The sequence below is a fragment of the Hyperolius riggenbachi genome, chromosome 11, assembly GCF_040937935.1.
Source record: "Hyperolius riggenbachi isolate aHypRig1 chromosome 11, aHypRig1.pri, whole genome shotgun sequence".
Lineage (NCBI taxonomy): Eukaryota > Metazoa > Chordata > Amphibia > Anura > Hyperoliidae > Hyperolius > Hyperolius riggenbachi.
The window spans coordinates 5,218,974-5,232,253 of NC_090656.1; the positions used below are offsets into that span (position 1 = coordinate 5,218,974).

At 46.0% G+C, this 13,280-nt stretch overlaps 2 protein-coding genes across 3 annotated transcripts in view; one reads left to right on the top strand and one right to left on the bottom strand.

Moving 5' to 3' along the window:
• The window catches only part of LDHD (lactate dehydrogenase D), a 324,776-nt gene that overhangs the window by 235,452 nt on the left and 76,044 nt on the right, over positions 1-13,280 (top strand). The gene's annotated exons all lie outside the window — the stretch shown is intronic.
• The window catches only part of LOC137538760 (phosphatidylcholine-sterol acyltransferase-like), a 71,430-nt gene that overhangs the window by 39,890 nt on the left and 18,260 nt on the right, over positions 1-13,280 (bottom strand). The gene's annotated exons all lie outside the window — the stretch shown is intronic.

The window sequence follows — 13,280 nt, forward strand, 5'->3', positions numbered from 1 at the left end:
AGAGAGGATCTGATTACCGGTGATCTGCAGTATCACTGGGAATACAGATATATACCAGATTATAAGTGATCTGCAGTATCACCGATAATCCGATATACTAGCTAACCTCTGTTCACCTGAGTAGAGTGTAGTGTTTGGTGTAACAGTAACACTTCAAGGACTAGGCCTCAGTGCAGCAAGGAGTACTGCACAAATTCCTTCCGCAGACCTGAGCTCTCCAAGACGGGAGGAGTCAGACTGACAGTAGGAAGGATTGTCTGAAGGTAACCCTCAGGACGAAGGGTCGCTAACAGAGCGAGGAACCGCCTCTAATGGTAAGGTCGGTTCTCGAGGTCAGACAAGCCAGGTCGTACACACACGGACAGATACAGTACAAGATCAGAAGACAAAGGCGGAGTCTAAGTACAGGCAGGGTTCGGCAACGGGGTATCAGATATATCGAGGTACAGAATCAGGAGGCTGAGGCGGAGTCTAGGAACGAGCCGGGGTTCGGCAACAGAGAATCAGAAATATCGAGGTGCAAGATCAGAGTTCAGGAGGATAGTCAGGCAAGCAAGAAGTCATAACAGATAATCACAATTATTAACCTAGTACTTTAAGCTATCAACAGAATCTGGCTAAGTGTAGGATTACAGCTCCAGCTGGTCCCGGCACACTTGCGGATCTGACTACGGATCTGGGTGCTCCCACATATGTGATCGCAACGCCAGACACCAGGGGAATGACCAGCTAGCAGTATATATGCACCTGTACCTCTCCAGCACCTCCCACGGTGCTGGACCAATGAGTGGTGGAGCCAGAGTCAGCTGACCAGCCTGGTCAGCTAACTACCTCTGGCTGTCATATAAACCCTGCCTGAGTGCGCGCGTGCGCGTCACTCTAAATCTAGAGGGACTACGTGTCCCAGCCACACCAGCCCCGCTCTGCGGTATCTCCGCAGCGGGGGCATGCGCGCCAACCGCCACGTCTGACGCGGCGGTTTCTCCGCGCTCCATTGAGTCCTGCACGGAGACAGCCGCCTCATACTGAGAGGAAGCGGCTGCTTCTCCGTGTGTGGCGCCATTATGCGCGGAAATAGCCGCCTGCCGCTGGCTCATGGCGGCGGCTCTTCCGCGTTTTCTCACAGTACACGAGAAGTGGACTCCGGACAGCTCCTTCCAGGTTTTTCTGGGTGTAAAGTGTGAAACTCCCTTTTTAACTCATCGGCATCCCTGGTACCCATTGTCTTTCCTCAATGCCGTATCCTTTCCAAAGCACGAGATATTGTACCGAGTTCTGTACAAGGCGTGAATCTAAAATCTTTTCTACCTCGTACTCAGGTTGGTCATCTACCACCACAGGAGGAGGAGGAGTGGGACCCACATGGACTGCTGGTTTAAGCAGAGATATGTGGAAGGATCTTACCCCACGCATGCTGGCGGGAAGATCAACGGAATAAGTAACATTGTTGATCTTCCTGGCTACTGAAAATGGACCCACAAACCTGGGGCCCAGTTTATCCGAGGGCTGTCTCAGGGTCAAGTGACGAGTGGACACCCAGACCAAGTCTCCTGGCTGAAACTTCCACTCCAATGAGCGTCTTTTGTCAGCCTGACCCTTTTGACTCTGGAATGCCCTTTCCAGATTACTCTTTACCATCCCCCAGATGTCTTTAAATGCCCTGTGCCAGGCTTTCAGGGTTGGAAACGAAGAAGAGACAACTGGCAAGGGGGAGAATTTGGGTGATCTCCCCGTCACTACCTGAAAAGGAGAAAATACGGAGGACGAGTTCTTTAAATTATTTTGAGCAAATTCTGCGAAGGGCAGGAATCTGACCCAATCGTCTTGCGCCTCTGCAGCATAACACCTCAAAAACTGCTCTAAGGACTGATTTATCCTCTCAGTCTGGCCATTAGTCTGTGGATGATAGCCTGATGAGAATGACAGCTTTATGCCCATAAGCTGGCAAAAAGCCTTCCAAAATCGTGAGACAAATTGGACTCCCCTGTCTGAGACTATGTCTTCAGGAATGCCGTGTAATCTGAAGACATGAGTGATGAATAACTCGGCCAATTCCTGAGCCGAGGGGAGTCCTTTCAATGGCACAAAATGGGCCATTTTGCTAAAGCGGTCAACTATCACCCAAATGACTGCCATGCCGTCAGATCTGGGAAGCTCACCCACAAAATCCATGGACAGGTGGGTCCATGGCTCACTCGGGGTGGGCAAAGGCTGCAAGGTACCGACAGGTGCCAGCCGGGAGGGTTTACTCTTGGCACATATCGCACACTCCCTCACGTATTCTTTGCAATCCGCTGCCAAAGAAGGCCACCAGGCGCATCTGGCTACCAGATCCTGTGTTCTAGATGCTCCAGGATGCCCTGCATTCTTATGCGCTTGGAACATTTCTAAAACCTGGAGGCGAAACGGCAGAGGAACGAACAGAACCCCTGCGGGCTTCCCTTCCGGGATGTCCTGCTGAAAGGGAATCAAAGTCTCCCTCCAATCCTCCCAAGTTTCAGTTGCTGCCAGTATCAACCTCTGGGGAACAATGGTCTCTGGAACGGAGGGCTGTGCTGTCTCTGACTCGAAGCATCTGGATAAAGCATCCGCCTTAACATTCTTGCTACCCGGGGTGTACGTAATAATGAAACTGAACCTAGAGAAGAATAACGACCATCGAGCCTGACGAGGGCTCAACCTCTTAGCCCCCTCGATGTACTCTAAGTTTTTGTGATCGGTGTAAACCGTGATGGTATGCTCAGCTCCCTCTAACCAATGTCGCCATTCCTCGAAAGCCAATTTAATGGCCAGGAGCTCCCTGTTGCCAATATCGTAATTCTTCTCTGCAGGGGAGAACCTACGAGAGAAATAAGCACACGGGTGCATTCTACCCTGCAGGCCTGACCGCTGAGACAGCACAGCCCCCACCCCAACCTCCGAGGCATCCACCTCCACAATGAACGGGAAAGACGTATCCACATGTCTGAGGATGGGTGCTGAACAGAATAGGCCCTTCAGGGTGGCAAAAGCATGTAAAGCCTCAGGAGACCAGTGAGCGGTATCTGCCCCTTTCTTAGTGAGACTGGTAAGGGGAGAAATGACCGTGGAGTACCCCTTTATGAACCTTCTATAATAGTTGGCGAAGCCAAGAAAGCGCTGCAGGGACTTCAACCCAACCGGCTGTGGCCACTCCAGCACAGCGGAGACCTTGGCAGGATCCATAGACAGGCCCGTGGTGGAAATTATGTACCCTAAGAACGCGACAGATGTTACTTCGAAGATGCACTTCTCAAGCTTTGCGTATAACGAGTTCTACCTTAACTGATTCAAAACAAACCTCACATGGTTTCTATGTTCAGAGAGGTTGTTGGAGAAGATAAGGATATCGTCTAGGACCTAGGTAGACTAGAACGAATTTCCCCAACACCTCCCTGAAGACCTCGTTAATGAGTTCCTGGAAAACGGCCGGGGCATTACATAGCCGGAAGGGCATCACCAGGTACTCATAATGCCCGTCTGGTGTATTAAAGGCCGTTTTCCATTCATCGCCCTTTCTTATGCGTATCAAGTTGTACGCGCCCCGCAAATCTAGTTTAGAAAAAATCTTGGCGTCGATAATCTGTGTGAACAAATCGTCTATCAACGGCAGCGGATAGCGATTTTTTACTGTATTTCTGTTAAGGCCGCGGTAATCAATGCAGGGTCGCAGACCTCCATCTTTCTTTTTAACAAAAAAGAAACCTGCCCCAGCAGGCGACCGGGACGGGTGAATGAAACCCTTGGCCAAGTTTTCACGGATGTAATCCTGCATGGCCAATTTTTCGGGCCCTGACAAATTGTACAAATGACCCCGGGGGGGTACACAACCTGAACGGAGATCGATGGGACAATCGAAAGGGGGCAATTTGTCAGCTGCCTTGGGACAGAACACATCGGAATATTCAGAGTACTGGTCTGATACCCCTCCCACCTGAATTCTGGTTTGCCCCAATGTCAACTTTCCCAAACAATGTTGAAAACAACGAGGTGACCAGGTGGTTAACTGACCTGTGGCCTAGTCTATTTGAGGTGAATGGACTTGCAACCACGGCATGCCTAGGATAATAGTGGAGGTTGACATTTTTAACACAAAAAACGGTAATTGTTCCCCATGCAGTACCCCTATGGTGACCTACACCTCCGGAGTCTGCGACAGAGCACGATTCCGTTGCAGAGGGGAATTGTCTACTGCCGTGACCTGAATGGGGAATCTCACAGGGGTGAGGGGAATACCCAACTTCTGAGCAAACTCAAAGTTCATAAAATTCGCCGCTGAGCCAGAATCAATAAAAGCCTCAGTGGCCACAGACTTGTTCTCCCATGTAATTGTACAGGGGAGAAGCAATTTTTTCTCTTTAAGGGGTGAAAATTGTGTGCCTAGGGTGTCACCCCCCACTACTCCTAGGCAAACTCGTTTCCCGACTTGTTAGGGCAGTTTCGCACCCTATGCCCTGCTTCTGCATAGTATAGACACAGTTGTTCCGTCATTCTCCGCCTTCGCTCCACCTGGGTCAGTTTTGATCGACCAATCTGCATTGGCTCGGGTGAAGGCAAGGCCGGAGAAGGTGAGCCAGATGGAGATGGCGTTACTAGGGGTGCAGCGGAAGGTGCCGCATAAGATGTCACCCTGACACGGTGACTACCCCGAGTCTGCCTCTGATGGCGTAACCGTCGGTCGACTCGAATGGCCGATGTGATGGCCTCATCGACTGTCTTGGGCTCGGGTAAGGTCAACATTAGGTCGGAGACCTCCTCCGACAACCCAGACAGAAAGTAATCCATCAGAGCGTAGGTGTCAAATCTGGCGGTAACTGACCACCTACGAAACTCTGCCGCATAATCCTCGACCGAGCCTCTGCCTTGTCGCAACAGTTTGAGCTTCCGCTCAGAAGTTGCCGCCAGGTCAGGGTCATCATATATTACTGCCATGGCCTTAAAAAATTCCTCTACCGAGGTCAGAGCTGTATCTGTGGGAGGCAGGTTGTATGCCCAAGACTGGGAATCACCAGTTAACAGGGTTTTAATAAAAATGACCCGTTGGGTCTCAGTCCCCGAGGATCGGGGTCTCAACTCGAAATATGACAACACTCTACTCTTAAAATTCCGGAAGTCAGACTTGTGACCGGAAAATTTGTCTGGTACGGGCATCCGTATGTCATCACTAGGAGGGGATCGCACCGAATCAACTGACGTCTGAAGGGTTTGCACAGAGCCTGTTAGGGCATCAATTAAAGCTTTGTGCTGGCCCAGTGCTTGATGGATAGTATCCACCGAAGTGGCAAGCACAGTCAGAGGGTCAGCGCGTGCGTCCATCTGTTTATGGGTCTGGCGTTCTGTAACGATCGGTGAAGCACAGAGAGGATCTGATTACCGGTGATCTGCAGTATCACTGGGAATACAGATATATACCAGATTATAAGTGATCTGCAGTCTCACCGATAATCCAATATACTAGCTAACCTCTGTTCACCTGAGTAGAGTGTAGTGTTTGGTGTAACAGTAACACTTCAAGGACTAGGCCTCAGTGCAGCAAGGAGTACTGCACAGATTCCTTCCGCAGACCTGAGCTCTCCAAGACGGGAGGAGTCAGACTGACAGTAGGAAGGATTGTCTGAAGGTAACCCTCAGGACGAAGGGTCGCTAACAGAGCGAGGAACCGCCTCTAATGGTAAGGTCGGTTCTCGAGGTCAGACAAGCCAGGTCGTACACACACGGACAGATACAGTACAAGATCAGAAGACAAAGGCGGAGTCTAAGTACAGGCAGGGTTCGGCAACGGGGTATCAGATATATCGAGGTACAGAATCAGGAGGCTGAGGCGGAGTCTAGGAACGAGCCGGGGTTCGGCAACAGAGAATCAGAAATATCGAGGTGCAAGATCAGAGTTCAGGAGGATAGTCAGGCAAGCAAGAAGTCATAACAAATAATCACAATCAACCTAGTACTTTAAAGAGTAACTGTCAGGCTGCAGAAGCTAATTTAAACCTCTATTCTCCTGTGTTAAACAGTTTAGAAGGAAGCCCAAAAGCTATTAGTGAAGATAAAAATCTCAGTTACCTTTGATGTGTGCTTATCAGCAAGTCTGTTATTCTTAAGAAGACGCAAGCCGCATACCATACTGCAAAGCATTCTGGGGCTCTCCCCTCGGCTGCTAATGAGACGTTACAGCAGCTTGTAATCGCGTAGCACTGATAAATCTCGGGCAGACTACACTGCAGGAGTCAGCTATTGTTCCTAGCCACATGGCTCATTAATATTCACTGCACACTGTGTTATTTAGTACAAGCTTATCTGTGATCAGGAAGCAGGCAGGACATGACGACACATTTGACAGAAAAACATGGAGCCTGCCATGAGCTGTCAGGAGCATCTATCTCTGCATATACTATATACAAATTCTGTGAAATCCAAACGTGGACAGTGAAATGCATATGTAATGTAAGTACAGCCAATCTTTAGCTACTGATATATGTGTTTATTTTCTCTGAGACCTTATACCTAACAGCTCCTCTTTAAGCTATCAACAGAATCTAGCTAAGTGTAGGATTACAGCTCCAGCTGGTCCCGGCACATTTGCGGATCTGACTACTGATCTGGGTGCTCCCACATATGTGATCGCAACGCCAGACACCAGGGGAATGACCAGCTAGCAGTATATATGCACCTCTACCTCTCCAGCACCTCCCATGGTGCTGGACCAATGAGTGGTGGAGCCAGAGTCAGCTGACCAGCCTGGTCAGCTGACAACCTCTGGCTGTCATATAAACCCTGCCTGTGTGCGCGCGTCACTCTAAATCTAGAGGGACTACGTGTCCCAGCCACACCAGCCCCGCTCTGCGGTATCTCCGCAGCGGGGGCATGCGCGCCAACCGCCGCGTCTGACGCGGCGATTTCTCCGCGCTCCATTGAGTCCTGCACGGAGACAGCCGCCTCATACTGAGAGGAGGCGGCTGCTTCTCCGTGTGTGGCGCCATTATGCGCGGAAAGAGCCGTCTGCCGCTGGCTCATGGCGGCGGCTCTTCCGCGTTTTCTCACAGGTAGCATGTATAATTTCAAACTATAATGTCCGAAAACTGAGAAATAATGATTTTTTTCCATTTTTTTTCTTAATACTTCTGTAAAAATGGATTTATAATAAAATAATTCTTAGCAAAATGTACCACCCAAAGAAAGCCTAAATGGTGGCAGAAAAAAACAAGATACAGATCATTTCAATGTGATAAGTAGTGATAAAGTTATTGGAGAATGAATAGGAGGTGAAAGTTGCTTGGATGCAGAAGGTGAAAAAACACTGAAGGCTGAAGTGGTTAATGGAATTTACTGCAACAGGTCCTTTTTCTCTTCAGATACAATCATACAATCCAACATTCTGGTCGACAAAATTCTGTATTCCAGTCGACAACAGACTCGTGTCCAGCAATTATCTCCACGTACTGTGTGGTTTTCTGTATAATTTGATTGTAAAAATCTGATTGAATGATCGTATCTGAGGAAAATATTGTACTATAATTGGGGCCCTTTTAATTTTCTCTCTGTTTAGGCTGCAATTTTCCCGGCCCTAACGTCAGAGGAGAACTGCTCATTACTGTATGAGCACCGCACCTGTTACCAGGGTAATGCGTGCGTTGCTATGGTATCCGAAGGAGGGATGAATCACGAGTTAACCATTTAAGGATGACGCTAGTTGAAATTTACACCCTGTTTTGATGCTGTTGTGGCTGCCAGGGCGTAGATTTCAACTCACCACCACCGCGCGAACTCGCCGCCCGATCGCGTTGCTATCTCCCCACTGCAGCTCACTCGTCATGTGAGCCAGCCAGGCTCCTGACCCTGTCATCAATGTAAGCAACTTCCATTGGCTTACATTGATGGACGGGGTCAGGAGCCAATGAAAGCGTCTCCTGACCGGCTCACATGACTCTGCAGTCACAGAGATGGCAGAGTCGGTGGCCTGTGGTTCCCGCCGTGCGGCGTGGATAGCGGTTGCAGCAGGTATGTGTGGTGATTCGTCGATATTCTGCCGTTTTTTGTACCAGCAATCTCTGGTCCTTAAAGGGAACCAGAGATGAACGTTTCACACAAAATAAACATATCAGTCGATAGCTTGTAAAGAATAAATGCTCTACCTGATAATTTTGCCGCTCTGGTGTTCCTTTTTGAGTGTTTTTTATCCATTATTGCTCCAGGAAATATCCAATATGGCCACCGGCTCATATGCCTTCTGCTTCCAGGTTATAAACTGTCCTGGATGTGCTGTCTAGGCTATATGAGACTATGCTGCTATCTAGGCTAAATGCAGCCTTTCATCTATGTGCTTTCATTTTGTATTATGTGCTGTAGGAAGTGTCTCTCATAGGAATGAAACTGCAGTCATCATCAGTATCTATGCAGACAGAGTGCACACAGAGCACACAGGGATCATATTACAGCCACAGAGCTTCTCTGTCAGCAAGAGCAGCCCCTCCCAGTCATCACAGCTCTCAGTATGCAAAGCAGGAAATCTGAGCCAGGAGGGGGAAGGCTTGGGCTTGAAAAAACTTCACAGAAGAGTGACTCAGCTATAATGATTCCAGGTCAAACCTCGACTGAATAGTCAGTGGATTCTTATCACAGCTGCTAATAGACTAATTAAGCAGATAACAATGAAACTAAAAGCAGGGTAGGTGTTTACTGTCATGTTCCCACTGATAAATGTAATAAAATACATGAGGGTGCTTCATCCAAGAGAAACTCCGACCAAGAATTGAACTTTATCCCAATCAGTAGCTGATACCCCCTTTTACATGAGAAATCTATTCCTTTTCACAAACAGACCATCAGGGGTCGCTGTATGACTGATATTGTGGTGAAACCCCTCCCACAAGAAGCTCTGAGTACAGTGGTACTTCTGGCAGTTTCCTGTCTGGGAACCTTGTTGCATTGTGGGAAATAGCTGTTTACAGCTGTTTCCAACTGTCCAAAAAGCATGCAGCAGCTACATCACCTGCCAGCAGTAAAAATGTCACCATGTGATGTCAGAATGTAAATTAGGGATTTAAAAGATTTTACAATAGGCAAACCCTGACTAAATCATTTATACATAATTATTGTAAAAATGAAGCACTTTTTTTTTTATTACATTATTTTCACTGGAGTTCCTCTTTAAGGGGCAGAGACTGCTGGTTAATAATCATCCCTGAGATATGTTTTGTGAATCAGCCCCACAATCTTTCATGACGGGTAAGATGCTGCTTGACTGCTTAGCTAAGTAAGGAACTATGCTGACTGGCTGAAATGGATGAGGTCACACTATGTGCTTATCTGAGAATTCAGACTGCGCTTGAAGGTTTCAAAGGTTGGAAAAAAGTCAAACAGATTAGAGTTCATGTTCTCAGGCACCACAGAACACCCAGATAGCTCAGGGGGACGCTGAACCACAAAGGAATTATAGGGGGCTAAAAGAGAGCGGTTCCGGGTCACAATGAGCTATCTGGGTGTTCTGCTGGTCCAAGCCCTATCCCATAGAAAAGGAAGGGAGACCCCGAGAGCCCGGTATAGTGTAGTATGTACTGGAAATTGTGGAAATGAGAGGTAAGTATAAGATTATACTCACAAGTCTGGGTTACCGTAGAGGTAACCACTGTGCAGGCAGGCGGGGAGTATTTGACCTGTCCCCACTCAGGATTAAGAAGTCGCTCTCTGTAGTTCAGAAAAAGGGGTCAATTCCCCTCCACCAGGGGTGGACTCAATAATTCCTACAATGGTACAGAGGCGCCAGTAGTGTAAAATTTTTGATAAAAGGTTTAAAAATAGGGAGGCCAGTTGTGGACTTACCTTCCCAATGTAGACACAAGATAATGTTGTTTTTTTTCAACAAAATTAATTTATTCACATACTCCAAAACAGTGCAACACGTTTCGTGGGCACATCCCACTTCATCAGGCTATAGAGAGGAGTATAACAACTCTTGTATTGGGTAGATCAGCTAAGCTCAGGGTAGACAGAGGCGCTAAGCTGATCTACCCGATACAAAAGTTGTTATACTCCTCTCTATAGCCTGATGAAGTAGGATGGGCCCACGAAACGCGTTGCACTGTTTTGGAATATGTGAATAAATTAATTTTGTTGAAAAAAATCAACATTATCTTGTGTCTACATTGGCGAGGTAAGTCCACCACTGGCCTCCCTATTTTTAAACCTTTTATCAAAATTTTACACTAATGGTGCCTCTGTACCATTGGGGAACCTGGGCAATTGCCCCGTGGCCCTGAACGCTGCCAGACCCCTGCAAAGTTTTTGGCTGCATAGTAACTCACCTCTCCCGGCGGTTGTTCCACTAGTCTGTACTTCCTGTCTTCAGCCCTGCTGGCCCCACCTTCTCAGAGACCTGGCCAGGGGTCATTACATAATAACACGGGACAGGTCACGGAGTGGAGGAGCCTCTACAAGGATGAAGCCGAGAGCGCACAAACTGATGGAGCAGTGCGCACGGTTGGACAGGTGAGTCGCTATGCAAGGGAGCACAATAAAGCTGGTGGGGGAGATCGGGGGATGGAGTGGGGGGTTGGTAGCCAGATCAGGGGCCCTGAAGGGTGAGTTTGCTACCAGTTGGGGAGGGGTGTCAGGGGGGATTCCAGGTTATTTTTGCCTTGTTCCCATAGAGCCATATCATTCCCTGCCACACACTGATTAGGACAAAAAGTCTGACCTGAGGAAGGGCTCCGCCCGAAACATGTAGTGTGTCTCCACTGATGTTGCTGCATTCAGCCCTTTGAGTACCGTGTCCTTTCTTTCGATTTGTTGCTTGATACCATAGAGCCATATCAATCCCTGCCATGCACTCCTTAGGATCAAAAGTCATTTATAAGCTATAGCCTGAGCCTCACTATATACCAGCGGTTCTGTATGTGCAGCCTGGCTTTCAGGGGAATAAAAAGATGATTTGCATATTCAGGAGTGATGCATCATGGGAAACCACTTTCACTTAAACTGAATTATTTCAAATAACTTCTGTTTTAAAGGACAACTTGGAGGCTGCCAAATTTAACTACTTTAGCCTTTTGGACTTTGCTACTGTGTCCAAAAGGCTGCGGCTGCGTGCTCCTGCGCGCGTTCCAGTGCCACCGCCGGTTATCCCGGAGATCAATGAATGGGATCATGTTTCCCATTCATTAATCTAAGTCCCCGGTAGAAAGAGCGACAGCTTCTTTGGAAAAAAAAGGTTTCACGTCCTCCCTATACCTCCTGGAAGCGAGAGCGCTTGTTTACAGGACTACAGAAGAAAAAATTTGACTGTAGCCATCTTGTGGCCAAGTAGTAAAACTACATCTACATACATTTTTTTCATTAAATAAACATAATTTGTTACATTTAACATTTACCTCCCACACCAAAAATTACCCAAATAATATTATTAATTAAAAAAAATTACAATTATAAAACAAACAAAACATTAATAGTTACCTAAGGGTCTGAACTTTTTTTTTTACTATGCATGTGAAGAGAGTATATTACTATTATTTTTTAAATTATAAGCTTGTAAATAGTGATGGACGAAAAAATGCAACATTATTTCCAAATAAAATATTGGCGCCATACATTGTGATAGGGACATAATTTAAATTGTGTAATAACCGTAACCGGGACAAATGGGCAAAAAACATACATTGGGTTTAATTATGGTAGCATGTATTATTTTAAAGCTATAATGGTCAAAAAACTGAGAAATAATGATTTTTTTTCCTCTTTTTTTTTTTTTTTGTGTGAAATATTCCCGTTAAAATGCATTTAGAAAAAAATAATTCTTAGCACCCAAAGAAAGCCTAATTGGTAATGGAAAAAAACTAAATATAGATCAATTAATTTTAATAAGTAGTGATAAAGTTATTGGTGAATGAATGGTAGGTAAAAATTGCTTGGACGCATAAGGTGAAAAAACACTGAAGGCTGAACTGGTTAAGCAATACCACTTGCCTGGCTGTCCTCCTGATCCTCTGCCAAAAATACTTTTATCCATAGACCCTGAACAAGCATGCAGCAGATCATAATTTTTCTGACACCATTGTCAGATCTGACAAGATTAGCTGCATGCTTGTTTCTGGTGTTATTCAGACAATACTGCAGCCAAATAGATTAGCAGAGCTGCCAGGCAACTGGTATTGTTTAACCACATCACCACTGAGGGCTTTTACCCCTTGAGCACCAGAGCAATTTTCACCTTTCAGCGCTCCTTCCATTCATTTGTCTATAACTTTATGATTACTTATCACAATGAAATGAACTATATCTTGTTTTTTTGCCACCAATTAGGCTTTCTTTAGGTGGGACATTATGCCAAGAATTATTTTATTCTAAATATGTTTTAATGGGAAAATAGGAAAAATGTGGGAAAAAATTCATTATTTTTCAGTTTTCGGCCATTATAGTTTTTAAATAATGCATGTTACTGTAATTAAAACCCATGAAATGTATTTGCCCATTTGTCCTGGTTATAAAACAGTTTAAATTATGTCCCTATCACAATGTTTGGCGCCAATATTTTATTTGGAAATAAAGGTGCATTTTTTTCAGTTTTGCGTCCATCCCTAATTACAAGCCCATAGTTTATAAAGTAACAGTGTTGTACCCTCCTGACATAAAAATTTAAAAAGTTCAGTCCCTAAGGTAACTATTTATGTATTTTTTTTAATTGTACATTTTTTTAATTTTTTTTTAATTACAAAAAAAAAAAAAAGGGGAGTGTGGGAGGTAATGAGTTAATTTTTTGTGTATAAGTAATGATTTGTATGTAAAAAATCCTTTAGGGTGTAGTTTTACTATTTGGCCACAAGATGGCAACAGTAACTTTTTGTTTAATGCAACCTCCAAGCGTCCTTCCTGACGCTTGGAGGAAGTACTAGGAGGCTGGGTAAGTTTTTTTTTTCACAATGATCGCGCTGCATAGCCGAAAAGCAGCGGATCATTGCGGGGCTCAGATCAACAAACGGGAATGGCAGCGTGTTTACAAGCAGGAGTGCGAGCTAGAGCGAGCGGGAGCACGGACAGCGGCGGGAGCGCGGAAAGTACGGATTTCTCCGTACCTGGGGGTGAAAGGATGGAAAAAGGGACGGAGAAATTCGTACGGGCGGGGGTAAAGTGGTTAAAGAGGAACTATAGTGAAAACAATACAATAAATAAAATAGCTTTTTTTTTTTTTTTTTTTTTACAATATTCATTCAGGCCTGGTGCACACCGCAAAACGCTAGTGGTTTTTGAAACGCTTTTTCTTATTTTTATGAAGT